General features: G+C 53.1%; 1 protein-coding gene across 2 annotated transcripts in view; it reads left to right on the top strand.

Moving 5' to 3' along the window:
* The first annotated feature begins 848 nt into the window (after nucleotides 1–848).
* The window catches only part of SPTBN2 (spectrin beta, non-erythrocytic 2), a 56,492-nt gene continuing 42,561 nt past the window's right edge, over nucleotides 849–14,779 (top strand). For both annotated transcript variants that reach the window (XM_054033567.1, XM_054033569.1), the window contains exons 1-2: nucleotides 849–998; nucleotides 13,883–13,991. The gene's annotated coding sequence lies outside the window, so the exon portion shown is untranslated. The remainder of the gene's footprint in view (nucleotides 999–13,882; nucleotides 13,992–14,779) is intronic.

Here is a 14,779-nt window from a genome sequence, read left to right as displayed (position 1 = left end):
GATGTCAACTGAGACTGGGGCCTCCATTGTGTGGGGTGCGGCACAGACCATGACTGCGGTCAGGACCCTGTCATGCCGGATCCTGCACAGACACACACTGAGAGACGTTCCCTGCCCCTGAGAGCTCAGTAGAAAACGAAAAGGGTAGTAGGGGAAACAGGCACAGGGAGGGGAAGAGAGTGGAGACTTGACCAAGGTGAGTGACAGATGTGGGAAGAAAACCCATGAGTGCTGGGTCCCAGCCCGCTGCACTGCACTCCCTCTTATGCCTTTAAGCACCAGGGAGCTGGATTGCAAGGATGCAAACTGGATCTCTTTGGCCAAACCCTGCTCCTGGCACTTGGGATGTGAGCACTGCTCCTGGGGAGGTGCCCCACACTCAGCTTCTGGCAGGTCAGACCTCTCACTCCCAACTGATGAGGCCTGACTGTGCCATGGCATTTGTGTAAACCCAAGCAGGGCTCACTCTGGATTAATCTTCAGCTCAGGATCCTGTCCTCACCTGACTGGGCAACTCTGGATATACACCAGGATTGATGAGAGCAGGATCGGGCCCATTTCCTGGAATGGGTGGGGGTTTCCTCATTCTGTGCTCTGATTCCTGGGTGAGATGGGGCAGCCCAGCCCCCAATCACCCCCCCCTCAATCGTCTCCCAGTCCTATCTCCCTGTGTGTGACTGATGCGGGGAAGGCGCCCAATGGCTGTGCCTCGTGGCTGGGAGGCGGGCGTTTTTCCAGCCATTCCTAGCCGGACCGTTCTGCCGCCCAGGACTGCTCTGTTCGGGCTGAGCCCTTGAACGCCGGGGTTCACCCAAGCTCAACATGTGATGCTTGCACCCCCATCAGGGACAGGTGATACGGATCTCATCGGATCAGCCCTAAAACTCACAAAGAGCTCCCCACTGGCAGCCCCCCAGCTTCCAAGTACCCAAACGCTGCCTGACCAGTGAGATCTGCCCACGGCGAGGAAAAAGGAGACCTGGGTGCCACCCCCACAGGTATGTGAGCCAAGCCTGGGGGATGGAGGGGCTCGTTATTGTCTCTGCATCCCTGGCAGCGGGAGGGGAGGAGGTGATCCCAGCTACCCATGGTGCTGGGGTGGGGGGAACTGGGCTGTGGATGCCCAAGTGGGGCTGAGAAGGAGGGGATGGATGAGTGGATGGATGCAGTGGGGTATCTCCAGGAGCTGGTCTCTGGGTCTGAAGGCAGGGCCTGAGAGTGTGCTGAGCGAGGGGATGAGCGGCCTTTGATACTGTAGTGGACCCACATGATATATCTGGGGAAGGATGGAGGACAGGGTGTCTGCCTGCAGCCGGCAGGGTCAGAGCTCCCTGCCTCACTCAGTCACTGCTCCCAGGGTGCCAGGAAAACAGGGCAGATGAGAGGGCTCGTACTATTGGCTCCAGTTGCTCACTACATGGGCTTTCTGCACACAGCTCTGCCGGTGCCCTTCAATCTTGACCTGCAACCCCCTGTTATCCTAGCCCTGGTCTCCCTGGAACCTCTGCCAGTGCCCCTCAGTCCTGACTAGTCACCCTGGTGCAATCCCAGTCCTGGGTTCCCACAAACACACATGGCTCTGCTGAGCCCCCCAGTCCCAGCCCACAGTCCCCTGCTATTCCAGCCCTGGGCTTCTCCTAAGCAGAGCCATCCAGTCGTGTTAGGTTGTGATGTTGTTGGGTTATGCTGCGCTAACAGGCTGCTCCATTGCTAGTCAGCAGGGAGATGCTGATGTATCCCATAATGAACATTGGCAAGAGGGAGGTCAGGTAACCTACTGCAGGCTCTAGGAGCACTCACCCTGGGGGGGGATTATTATGGGGTGCAAATGAGAGGCGGGCCATGGAATATGGATGGGGAACATAAGAACGGCCATACTGGGTCAGACCAAAGGTCTGTCTAGCCCAGTGTCCTGTCTTCCGACCGTGGCCAGTGCTAGGTGCTTCAGAGGGAATGAACAGAACAGGTAATCAAGTGATCCATCCCGCATCGCCCATTCCCAGTTATGGGCAATATCAGTTGAACAGGTTGCTGACAGTGTGATGATTCTGGTTCAGAATAGAACCCAGGAGTCCTGGTTTCCACCCCCAAGCCCCACTCTAATCTTTCTCAAAGGGAAGAGATCAGAACTGAGTGCAGGGTCTATGGGAGAGGGTCTCCCCAGGGCTGGATTGTTCCCTTCAATCCTGCTCTCAGAACACAGATACAGGAGAAAGGTTTAAGGGGGCTTATGAGGTCTCTGCCTGGGGTGTAAATGAGAGAAGCCTCAGAGCTGCTCTAATATATACTCAGTCCATGCAATCAGGCTACCCAATGTGTTTGAGAGACAGCAGATGGCACCACTGCATAGCCTGTAGCCAAGGGGAATGTGCACTGAGTGGGGAACCAGAAGCTCCTGCCTTCACATCTCCCCTTTGCTTGTTGCTTTTTATATTTCCATGCACTTCCCAGACCTTACTACTGACCAAGACATCATTCCACCCCACTATTAATTACTCAGATATTAGCCCCCCACTTCCATTTTGCAGAATCTAACAGAGGCTGCACAAGGTCAATTAAAGCGGAGTTGGGAGTGGAGCCCACACTCTAACACCTCAGAGCTGTGTTGGAGCCACTCTGCTGCACTGCCTTTTACAATGAATGTGCTAAATATATGTGCCATGGTTATCCAATTGCTAAATACTTTGCTCACTCCCCTCCCAGACCCAGGGCTAGCACGCAGTGTTCTAATAGCCTTCTGCTATCTGAGAGCTACTCTACACATGGATTTTGTCCCGGTATAACTATTTCGGTTGGGGAGTGGATTTTTTTACCCATATGTTATGCCAGGACAACCCCAAGTGTGGAAGCAGCTATACTGATATAAAACTGTCTTATCCTGGGATAGCTTATTCCACTTCCTGTACAGGAATAGCTATACCAGGATAAGCACCTTTATCCCATCATAACCGTTTCCACACTAACAGGGGTTGCATCTCTTTAACTAGAATGGAGTAGTTAAAAAGGGACAACTTTGGTGTGTGGACACCAATGGAGTTGTGTAACCCACTGGCAAAGTGTATGTCAAGCCCTACTCTAGAGGCTAATTCATACAGCAATTACTCCTGTAGCTCGGGTGGCAAACGTCTATGCTCAAGTCAGAAAGTTATGGGGTCAAGCCCTGTTCATGACCTATGGGGGATATGATGGTTGCAAACAACAGGGGATTATTTTTCTTTGAAAACAGCTGGTTTGTGTAATTCACAAAATGAGGGTTTTTACAGGGATCCTTCACCCAGGACTAAGATGCAGCTGCCTTTGGGATGGGACAGAGGGGATGTTTATGCAGAGATCCCTCACCTGTCTCTGAGATGAAGGCACCTCTGGGGTAGTGTGAAAGGGCTATTTATACAGGGATCCCTTGCCTAGCATTGAGATACCAGGGGGTAGGGGCGTGGGGGCTGTTTATACACCCTCACCCAGCACTCAGGTGCAACTGCCTCTAGGATGGGTAATTCCCACAGCGAGGAGTCTTTTCAAATAGGCTTTATAGTGAAAAGCCCTTCTAACATGTAAGATATGGTGTGAGGCACCATTAAACACAGGTTTGCATTCTGAAGATCTGCAAGTGTGTCAGTTGCAAGGGATCTTTTATCCTCTGTGTCCCATAGAGGTGTGGATGCAGAGAATAGCCAGTGTGCACTGCACTCCATCCTTACACTGGGGTGGGGGGCTAGGAGCCCTATTGCCAGATGCTCCCTTCAAGGGGAGTGGGAGTCTTAGGGGGCCATTTGCACCCACTTTAAGCCTCCTTTTGTGGTGTGCAGCTGAGGACAGTCACTGCATACACGCAGGGGTTCTCAAACTTCATTGCCCTGCGACCCCCCTCTGACAACAAAAATTACTACACGACCGCAGGAGAGGGGACCGAAGCGTGAGCGTGTCCAAGTCCAGTCTCCCTAAGTGGGGTTGGGGGCAAAGTCAAAGCCCAAGGGCTTCAGCCCCAGCGGGGGGGCCTGTAACCTGAGCCCTGACGCCCAGGGCTGATGATCTCAAGCTTTGGCCCTGGGTGATAGGGCTTCGACTTCTACCCCTGGCAGTGGGACTCAGGCTTTGGCTCAGACCCTCAAGTCTAATGCCAGTCCTGGTGACCCCATTAAAACAGGTTCACAGCCCACTTTGCGGTCCTGACCCACAGTTTGAGAACTGCTGGCGTATAGAGAGCAGTGTGCTCCAGGAGGGGGTGTTCTGAGTCGGTACCATAGTACTATGGTGCTAGGGGGTGAGCTGGCTGTGATTGTGGCCTTTAGGTAGGAGTGGGGAAGGTCAACTGGAGCAAGGATCCATTTAGGATCATTACAGATACCAAGAACTGAGAGTGTCACTGCCCCTGGGACCCTCCCCTTTCACCCTTGTTCTAAACAGCTGTATAGCATGACTGTATTACTGTATATTGTTAAAAAGCTCCTCTCCCTACCCCAGAGGCAGCTGCATCTAGGGCTGGGGTGAAAGATTCCTGTATAAACAGACCCTGCTTCCACTCCAGAGGTGGCTTCATCTCAGCACTGGGGCAATGGATCTCTGTATAAATAGCCCCCACCCCCTACCCTTGGGGCAGCTGCAGCTCAGTGCCAGGCAACGGATTCCTGTATAAACAGCCCCCCACCCCAGAGGTGGCTGCATCCGGGTGCTGGATGAGCACCACATGGCTTTTACCCATCCCTGTCTAGGCCCCATGTCCAGCCTTCCCTCCCCGCTCCCTCCCATTGTGCAGCTGGGAAAAGCCCCTTCCTTTTGTCCTCTCCCCCGACCGCCGCCCCCCCCTCCTCCGGCAGTGGCAGGACCAGCTGGCTGGCTGCGGCGGGGGGGCAGAGTCCTGCGGGAGCCCCGGTGGGCGCCAGAGGATGCTATTGTGATTTTTTTCCCTGCCGGCTCCCTATTGCGGGTGACGCGCGCTCACACACGCAGATCCATGAGCTCACAGCACCGCAGCCAGCAGCCACAGCCAGCCCTTCCCCGCCGGTCCCCGAGCTTGCCCGCGTGGTGCTGGGGGTCTCCCTGGCTGTGGGATCTAGACGCGGGCGAGGGGAAGGAGCCCTGGGTGCCCCCCGGAGGGAGGTGAGCTGGGCTCCTGGGAGATGGAGGGGCTTGTTATTGTCTCTGCATCCCTGGCAGCAGGAGGAGGAGAGGGGTTCCCAGCTGCTCCTGGCGTTTGGGGGTGGGGGAGGGAGCCGGGCTGGGGATGCCCAGGTGGGGCAGGGATGGGGGACACCCGGATGTAGGCACCTGGAAGGTGAGGGGCATGTAGGATAGAGCCGTTCTCTGCGCCTGACGCGAGGCCGGGCTGTGGGGGAGGGAGAGGCAGGCCAGCATGCTCCTTGGGGAATGGCTTGGGGAGCAGCCGGGCTGAGATGCCGTGTGTGTGTGCGCATTGAGCTGGGTTCCCTCTGGTGTGTGCATGGCTCTTTGTGTGTCTCTGGGTGCCTTTGTTTGGCAATAGCTCTCTGTGTTTGTACCTCTGTGTATCTGGGTGGATGTACCTGTCTCCTTATTTGTTGGGGGTATGTGTCTCTGCATGCCTGCATATCTGGCTGTGAGTGTTTGTATGTGTGTGGATGTGGAGCTGGCTCTGTATGCAGCTCTGCTGGGGTGTTTCACAGTGTGCGTACATAGATTTGTGTCTCTATCCCTGCCTAGCTGTCTTGGTGTGTGCCTATCTCTGTACGGATGGTCTGTTTTTTGGTCGTGCTGTGCTCTGGCACTGAGCGCCCATTGCCAACACTGGGAACTGCTGGGTCCAAGCTCTTTTGGAAATCTGGCCACCTGAATCAGGAACTGAAATTTGCACTGTGGGGCAGAACTGCAAGCCCCTGTTTTGAAATGTTTGGCGTGTGTGTGTGTGCGTGCAAGATGGCTCTGCCAGCTAGTGCCACATGGCAGGAGCCAGTGCTGCATTTCGGGGACGGGTTGTGCTGGCTAGTGGGTCAATAGTGGGATCTGAGTTTTATGCAGAAAGAACTGATGCAAATGGTGCGATGGGAACAATCTGGAATCTCTTGGGTGCTGAATCCAGATCATCGGGCCTGCCTGGGACTGAGTGGTTCAAAGCCTTCATGGTGGCATTAGCCATGTGCAGGTGCCACTGTGCTAATGCAGTGACTGCACTTCCCCATGGAGATCCGGGCATGTTAGCACAGAACCTGGGGCGAAGAGTGAGGCTGCCAATTCAGCCTAGAGGTACTGGGGTGGGTGGCACCAACCCATTCCTGAATGTAGGGATGCAAGCTATTGTATTTTGGTCACAGAGTCAGGGGAGCAGAGACAATACAGTACTGGGGGTGGTTTGCAGGAAGAGGAGTGGGAGTTCAGTAGGGGGCACTTTTCTCTCACAGTCAGTGCTGACCCCAGTACAGCACTGGGGGCACTGTACTGCAGGGGACAGGGTGGGGGCTCAGTAAGGGATACTCGCCCCTTGGAGTCAGTGCTGGCTCCAGTGCCTTGATGCAGTGATGGGAGGGGCGGGGGGAGTGCTGGTCCGTGGTGTAGAGGCTAAATAGGTGGCGCTTTTCTTTGATATTATTGGCACCAGTGTCCCAGTACAGCAGTAGCGGGCCTATGATGGGGTAGGGTAAGACTTTGGCTACTGCAGAGGAGTGGGAGCAGCTGTCTACCTAGACACATCTCCTCTCTACTTTCATTCCCTCCCCTCCTGCCCTCTGTCTGGGGAATGAGGGAGCAGAGGACCCCAAGGGTTTTGAGATCAGAGGTCATGGGGAGTAGTGGGCCTGCTGCGGGAGAGGGTTCAAACGTCACAGGGGAGGGGTGGCTAAAGATGAAGGCGTGGGGGGGAAGTGGAGCAAAGAGAGGACATTGTGTGGGAGTGAGGGGGCTGTTAAGAGATGCTGGTCTCAGGGTTAAAGAACCCACCTCACAGGCAGCTGCATCTCAGTGCAAGGTGAGGCAATGCACCACCCCAGAGATGGCTGCATCTCAGGTCTGTGTGAGGGATCATCGGTACTATTAAAGTAATACCCAGCATCCCCAGTTGAGATCAAAGCCCCTCATTGTGCCAGGTGCAGTAGATCAACAGTGGAAGTCCCTGCCTTGAAGAGCATACAATCTAAATAGACCAAGGATGAGAGGGGAAACTGAGGTACAGAGTGTGCAGTACCTGGCATAACAGGTCCACTGCTATATTTATACTATGAAACTATACAGCAGGGCTGTGGAAGAGCCTAGAGTAGAACCCAGGAGTCCCAACCCTCTCCAACTACCCTGGCTTTAAGCCATTAGGCCCCACTCCTCTCCCAGAGCTGGGGAACCTAGCTCTCAGGCCAGTGCTCTAGCCACTGATCCATGCTTCCTCTCCTACAAACATCCTCCTTGAGGTCTCTTTATCCAGCACAAAGGGGACCAATTCCTGTCTCCCCTCATTTGTTTCTGGGAAGTCTGGTCCCTGAGTGCCAGTGCCAACAATGGCAGTGCTGATTGGATTTTGCAGGAACACTTGCTGGCGTAATTACCTCAGTCTGGCATTGGCGTCAGCTGTGGGGGGAGGATGCCATTATTGGGGAGCTGGCCTGGCTGCTGTCAGGGAGTCGGGCTATTTATCCTGCACCCTTAAGAGCATAAGCCTCCTTGGGGGCTGTGCAGCTAAGAATAAGACGCCCAATCAGCAGCATAATCTGGGGATGATCTGCTGTGAGATGCTGGCCTTTGGCATGGGTCCTCTGTGTGGGCGGGTGGGGCTGCCGCAATATGGCACTGGAACCTGTATGGTCAGGGCCAGTTGCTCGCTAGGCCAGGCCTGTGGGGGAGGCTGGGCCCAGCCGGGCAGTAATGGGGGCTCCCTTCAGAGGTTTGTTAGGCTGGGGCCTTTGTGGGAGGCTGAGTCCAGCTGCGTGGCACTGGGGGCTCCCCCCAGACACTCGCTAGGCCAGGGCCCATGGGGGAGGCTGGGCCCAACTGGGCAGTGCTGGTGATTCCCCCCAGACACTCGCTAGGCCAGGGCCTGAGAGGGAGGCTGGACCAAGCCAGGTGGGGAGCACTAGGGGTTCCCCCCAGACACTCGCTAGGCCGGGGCCTGTTGGGGAGGCTGGTCCCAACTGGGCAGCACCAGGAGTTCCCCCCAGACACTCGCCAGGCCGGAGCCCGTTGGGGAGGCTGGGCCCAGCTGGGCAGCGCCAGGGGTTCCCCCCAGACACTCGCTAGGCCGGAGCCCGTTGGGGAGGCTGGGCCCAGCTGACAGCACCAGGGGTTCCCCCCAGACACTCGCTAGGCCGGAGCCCGTTGGGGAGGCTGGGCCCAGCTGGGCAGCGCCAGGGGTTCCCCCCAGACACTCGCTAGGCCGGGGCCCACAGAGGAGGCTGGGCACAGGAGGTGGCTGGGTTTTACTCATGCCCTGTCCCTGGTTTCCCCCCTACGGCCTCGTGGTAGCCCAGGGTCCAGACCTCTCAGCTCATGGAGAGAGGAAGCTGCCCTGGGCCGCACTCATCCTCAGGGTCCTTTCACTTTGTCTCATCTCCTCCCTCTGTGACTTACACCCCTCTTATCCACTCCTCATTGCCCAGCTCTCCCAGTTAGGTCCCCCTCTCCTCAGGGGTTCCTAACATTGGGGTCATCCTGCCAGCCAGGCCAGGCTTCCTTGTCAGCTGCCTGTGCCCCAAAATCCCCATTGTCCCCAATTCTGGATCACCCCCAAATCTGCAACAGCCTAATCCTCCAAATCTACATCACCCCTGAACCCAATTGCCCCAAATCCCCATTACTACCATTCCCAAATCACCCCAGTCCTCAAAATCCCCTTTGTTGCATCCCAAATTGCCCTAGTCCCTTATTTACCCCAAGATCAATGTCACCCCAATGCCCAAAATCCACTCATCCCGAAACCACATCACCACATCCCTCAAATCCCAATTGCCCCACATCTGCATCACCCCCAATCTAAATCCCTTTCATCCCTCTGATCCCAATCATCCCCAAATACGCAATCCTCCAAATACACATTGTCCCAATCCCCCAATCACCCGACCTCGCAAAATCCCGGTTATCCCAATTGTTCCAAATTCTCCATCACTCCAAATCGTCACCCAGTTCCCAGTCACCTCAATCTCACTATCTGTTTTAACCCCTCCTCCCCCCCCCCCCCAATTGCCAGACTGAATCTGTTTGTGCTGTCACTCTCACCTGGCCATCATGTAAATCTGTGCATGCATTGCATTTGTGCTGGAGGTGATTTGCATGTTGGCGGTCACACTAGCCAGTCCCTAGTCCCAGCACTTATGGCAGAGAGAATGTCTGTGCGATTGCACTAACTCACCCCTCATGTGAATGGGAACCTGTGCGTGTGACTCCACTAACCCAATCCTTGTGTCAATGGGAATCCGTGCACACACGATGGCACTAACCAACCCCTAGTGCAGGGGTAGGCAACCTATGGCACGCGTGCCGAAGGCGGCACGCAAGCTGATTTTCAGTGGCACTCACACTGCCCGGGTCCTGGCCACCGGTCAGGGCGGCTCTGCATTTTAATTTAATTTTAAATGAAGCTTCTTAAACATTTTAAAAACCTTATTTACTTTACATACAACAATAGTTTAGTTATATATTATAGACTTATAGAACGAGACCTTCTAAAAACGTTAAAATATATTATTGGCACACGAAACCTTCAATTAGAGTGAATAAATGAAGACTTGGCACACCACTTCTGAAAGGTTGCCAACCCCTGCCCTAGTGTCAGTAGGAATTTGTGTGTGCAGTTGCACTAATCCAGCCCTCATGTTGCAGTGATCTTGCGTGTGATTGTACAAACCTATCCATGCAGTTGCCTCCCCCCTGCTGGGCAGCAAAGTGGCATCACTCAGTCACCTGCCACTATCCCCTGGCTCTCCTGCATGGCTGTCATTTGTCTGTGGCCCATATGCACCGGTAGAGGGTGTCATCTCTATGGGAGCAGCTGTTGGTGTTACACGGGAGTTGGGCTGGGATGCCCATGGACTCCAATGCCCTCCTGCCAGTGTTCCACTGACTCCTGCCACGTCAGCTGGGATGGCCATTTGACATGGATTTGGTGCCATGTTGGTGGTGTCTTTCTGCATCTAGAGGATCAGCAGCCCTGTGACCCCAGTCTCACCCAGGGCATGCTGGCTGGCCATATTGGCACCCTGCAGAGCTGGGTTAATGCCTCCCACTGCACTGGGCAACCCTCCCCTGCTCCCACCACTTGGCACCAGGGGTGTTCTGGGCTTTGTATCATGTAATCCTGTTCTCCTGCTCAGCTGTGCAGATTGCTTTACAAACACTAACCCTGGATGCCCTCCTAGCTTCTGTTGTGGAAATTAGGGGGAAACTAAGGCATCAACTGAGTGAGTAAAATAGCTGAGAATAGAACTCAGGAGTCCTGGCTTTCGGCCCTCCGTCTCTAACCTCTAGACCCTACTCCCCTCTCAGAGCCAAGGATAGAATCCAGGAATCCTCGCTCCCAGCCCTCCCAACCCACTGAACCCCACTTTCCTTCAAGGGACAGGGAGAGAATCCAGCATTCCCGACTCCAGACCCCACATGCCTATAACCACTAGACCCCACTCCCTTTCTGTTAGGACATACTTGTCAGCTAATACTCCAGTATAATGCAGGTGGAGCTACGCTTGTGTAGGTGGTGGTAGATGCATGTATGAAGCATTTCACAGCATGGCTGTGCATATGCAGTGTGATTAGGCAGCAAGAAATATACATGCAGTGGGGAAGGGTGGTTTAGTGGGGTGGGAACTTGAGTGGGATGCAGGATACCTGGATTCTATTCCTAAATCTGCCACTGATTCCTTGGGTGAGTCATGTCAGCTGCCTCAGTTGTGAAATAGGACTGATGCTTCCCTGCCTCATAAAGCTAAGATCCATCGATTCTGAGGCACTTGGATACTATGGTGACAGGGAGAGCGTAAGCTCTTTGTAGCAGAGCATTTTCATTTACCATGTGTCTGTACATCACTGATCATAGTGGGGCCCTGAGCCCAGTCATCTCTAGGAGTTACCTCAATGCAACAATAATATTATATCCCAAAACAGTACATTAAAAGAACTATGTTAAGGTTTTAAAATACGACCCTCAAGAGTGCAACCTTAATTTGCACCCCCTTGTGTTTATGCATTATGATACAGACTTTAATTACATGATCACGTGTTGTTTTTTTCCATAGGACCCCTGCCTCATTCAATGCACAGGACAGACAGTAACATAACTAGGTGTGGCGCCATGCATTATTCACTGCACACTATTCAAACCCTGCACTTAATACAGAATTAGTAATTTCCCCCTGGGCTTTTCTGTGTTGCTCTCATTGTACTATCTTAGTGCTTTACAGATGTGAATGAATTTATATTTGCAACATTCCTATGAGATGACTTAGTGGTTTATCCCCATTTTACAGATGGGAAACAGAGATTAAGGCCAAAAGTGTCAAAAGAGTCAGTTAATTTCGGGTGCCCAGTATGAGATGCATAGGCCCTTCTGTTTCAGAGAATTTAGCATTATATGGTCAGGGCACAGCTCTCCTTGACTTCAGTTGCAGTTGTGAGTGCTCAGAACTTTTGCAAATCAGAACCCAAGATCTCAAATGGAGCGCTCAGAAAATGAGGCCCACACAGTTAGTGCCCACCTGTGAAAAGTTTGATGTAAGTGATTTGCCCAGCATCACACAGGAACTTTGTGGCAGAGTCCAGTTCTGTAGGGCAGCATTCAGCTGCCTTAACCATGCCAGACCTTCCTTTCTCTTCCTGCAATCCCCTGCCTCATCCACTGCCCACCTTCAGCTTCTGCAACAAATGAAGCAGGAGTCTGACAATAGCCTTCTTTACTACCCTACCTTGATTCATGTCCAGAACACGTCTGTCCTGTACACTGACAAAGCGGGGGTCCTATGAAAAAATAGTATGTGATCATGTAATTAAAAGACTATATCATAATGGATATGCACAGGGGGTCGAACTGAGGTTGCACAGGCAAAAAATGTCATCATGAGGAACCATACTCATCCCCCAGTTTGGGTCATCAGCAGGGCTGCGACCTTTAGTTCTCTACCCCTTGAGCTAACAGCATAACAGGTAGGAGTAGTAGGCTATTATCATCTGTATGTTAGGCTCTAGAAGGGGTAAGGTACATATTTTGCAAGTGGGTTTCACGACTATTTGCTGTCAGCAGACAAATGCAGAGACTCAGGATTCCTGGGTTCAGTTCCAGGTTTTGTAGGGGATGTTCGCTAGTGGTTACAGACCATTCTGCTCCTTTCACCCTGCTTCCTAACTCCCCCAGTTGTCTCCCACTCCTGTCTCCCTGTATGTAGCTCCTGTCACCAGCCCCTTCTCGCTCTTCCCCCATCGTGGGGATGCCTGCCCCTCTCCCATCCCAATGCCCCCCACCCAGCTCCTGCCCCCATCATCTTTCCTCTGTCCCTGTCTCCCCTGCATCTCTTCCCCACACCTATTTTGCTCCCCTCTGCACTCTAGTGAGGCTGCATCCTCCTTCTTTTCCAGCAGGAGGGAGCATTGAAAGGAGAGACCATTTCCCTGCTCTCACTTCTAATGTGAAGGTCTGGAGCATGCTCAGCGCAGTGGAATCTTTAGAAAATTTAGATGCCAAACTTTAACAAGTCTCTACTTAGCATGTGAAAACTGAATTTTTTCCCCCCTGAGGCTCATAAATAGGCCAGATTTGGGTGGATCTTCATGGAAACAGCAAAAGGCATCTTCCTGACCCCAGAGGGGTCCCCCTGCCAAATTTCAACTCCCTGCTCCAATGCATTGAGGCCGTAGAGCAGGGGTAATCCATTATTTTTTGGCAAGTTCAAAATTTCTTGGTCAAGGTATTGTCAAGGTCCAGTTTCCTGAGAAAATAATACAAAAACAATAACAATACTGATAATAATAAGTTAATAAAAAGATATCACGGTCCATTCAAAAGCATCTGGGGGTCCAGATTTGGCCCGTGGTCCACCTATTGACTACCCCTGTCCTAGAGCTTCTCAGCAAAATGGATCTGAGATTTTTTTTTAACACGGGCAAAATAGTTTTTTCCCTAGTTTCATCTTTGGAAGCAGCTGAACCATTTTTGCTGAAACTTCACAGAAAGTTTCAACCTGAGGCAGAGTCCTGGCTTGGGAAATTTCAGCCTGAACAGTTGAAGTTTGGCAAAGTTATAAACAACCAAAACCAGGGTCTTTTAATGGCAACCTTACTTATACTTACTTAATCAGTGGTTTTCAAACTTTTTAGGCTGTGTACCCCTTTCCAAATAAAGTAGTCTACCACGCACCCCCATCTGAGACAGGCAGAGGTGACACGTGGCGGGGGCTGGGTAGCAGGCGGGGTCATGTGCCCCCTCCCCCCCTGATTTCTGCCTTTCATTTAGCAACAGCTTCTAGAGGTTTTCCAGTTGTGGGGTGCACCCCCTTAGGAACATTTGGGGAGGCGAGCGGTGACACCAAGCGGCTCAGGCCAGCCCCACACGGCAGGGCTCGGGAAAGGAGTGCCACCTCCACCCCCTGACTTACCTCAGTGGGCCACCCAGTTTGAAAACCTCTGATTCTGAGTTGCACAGCAGAAAGGAAACATACACCAATGTGGCTGCCGTTTTAATTGAAAGGAGATTAAACGCTGATTAGATTGCCACGGCATTGTCTGGCATTGTCTGCCATTACAGGATTTTTCTTGCGTACACCCTTACAAGAGCTTGCGTACCCCAGTTTGAAAACCACTGGGTGGTGCTGCCAGCTCTGTGTATAACTGGCAGTTAACACTGAGCTGGGGTACCTGGGCCCTGAATTGTCTGGCCCTCACCCCTCGGAGATGTGTGGACTGGACAGGGATTCTTTGTGAGCATTTTCCTGACTCTCCTTTTGGTCTGTAGGACAGAGTGATGCCCATGGAAAGAATCCAGCTGTAGGAACAGAGACCACAGAGCCGAGCAATCCTGATCACGTGGCACTGCGGCAAGACACCCAGCTCAGCAGCAGGAGGTGGCCTTTAGCATTCATAGGGTGTGGGCTGTTGGCCAGAACACTGGGCTGGAAGTCAGGACTCCTGGGTTGTATTCCCAGCTGTGGGAAGGAAATGGGGGCTAACAGTTAGAGAAGTGGGGCTGGGAGTGAGAACTGCTCGGGTCTAAACCCTGGCTCTGGGCTGGGACCTGGGTCTAGTGGCCTAGAGAGAGGGGAGGCTGAGAGTCGGGACTCTTGGTTTCTATTCCTGGCTCTTCTCTTGACCTTGAGCTAACCCCTTCCCCTTTCAATGCCTCTGTTTCTCCTCCTACCCCTTGTCTCTTTAGATTTTAAGCTCTTTGGGGCAGGGATTGTCTCTATGTATCTATGTAGCACCTGGCACAATGAGGGGCTGATCTTGGTCGGACCGTGTACTGCACTCGGTGCAACGGGGCCCTGATCTCAGTCTGTGCAGTGCCTCACATGATGAGGCTCTGATCTTGGTTAGGGTCTGTGTAGACAGGGCATCTGATACCATGGTGATGGGCCATACCTAAGAACCAGAGTGGACAAAACCATATGAAGAGCTTTCCCAGGATCCACTGCTGTGTGAATTCCCCCCCAGTTCTTGGGCTCATGGGCCCAGAGCTGCATGTGGGGTGCCAGTGGAGTGGGGGGATAGAGTGGAGCTTTGCTCTCCCCGTTCTGGTATGGGATGCCTCTGGGACTCAGGGCTGGATCTCCTCAGCTGTTTACTGCTTTTAGCTGCTGTTAGCACTTGGGGCTGGGTGGGGAGTGTAGGGCACCAGCAGGGAGATGCAGAGGCC

This window comes from Malaclemys terrapin, chromosome 7, assembly GCF_027887155.1.
Source record: "Malaclemys terrapin pileata isolate rMalTer1 chromosome 7, rMalTer1.hap1, whole genome shotgun sequence".
Taxonomy (NCBI): domain Eukaryota; kingdom Metazoa; phylum Chordata; order Testudines; family Emydidae; genus Malaclemys; species Malaclemys terrapin.
Note: the sequence above shows the minus strand (reverse complement) of the source record. Positions and strands in the feature narration are given on the sequence as shown.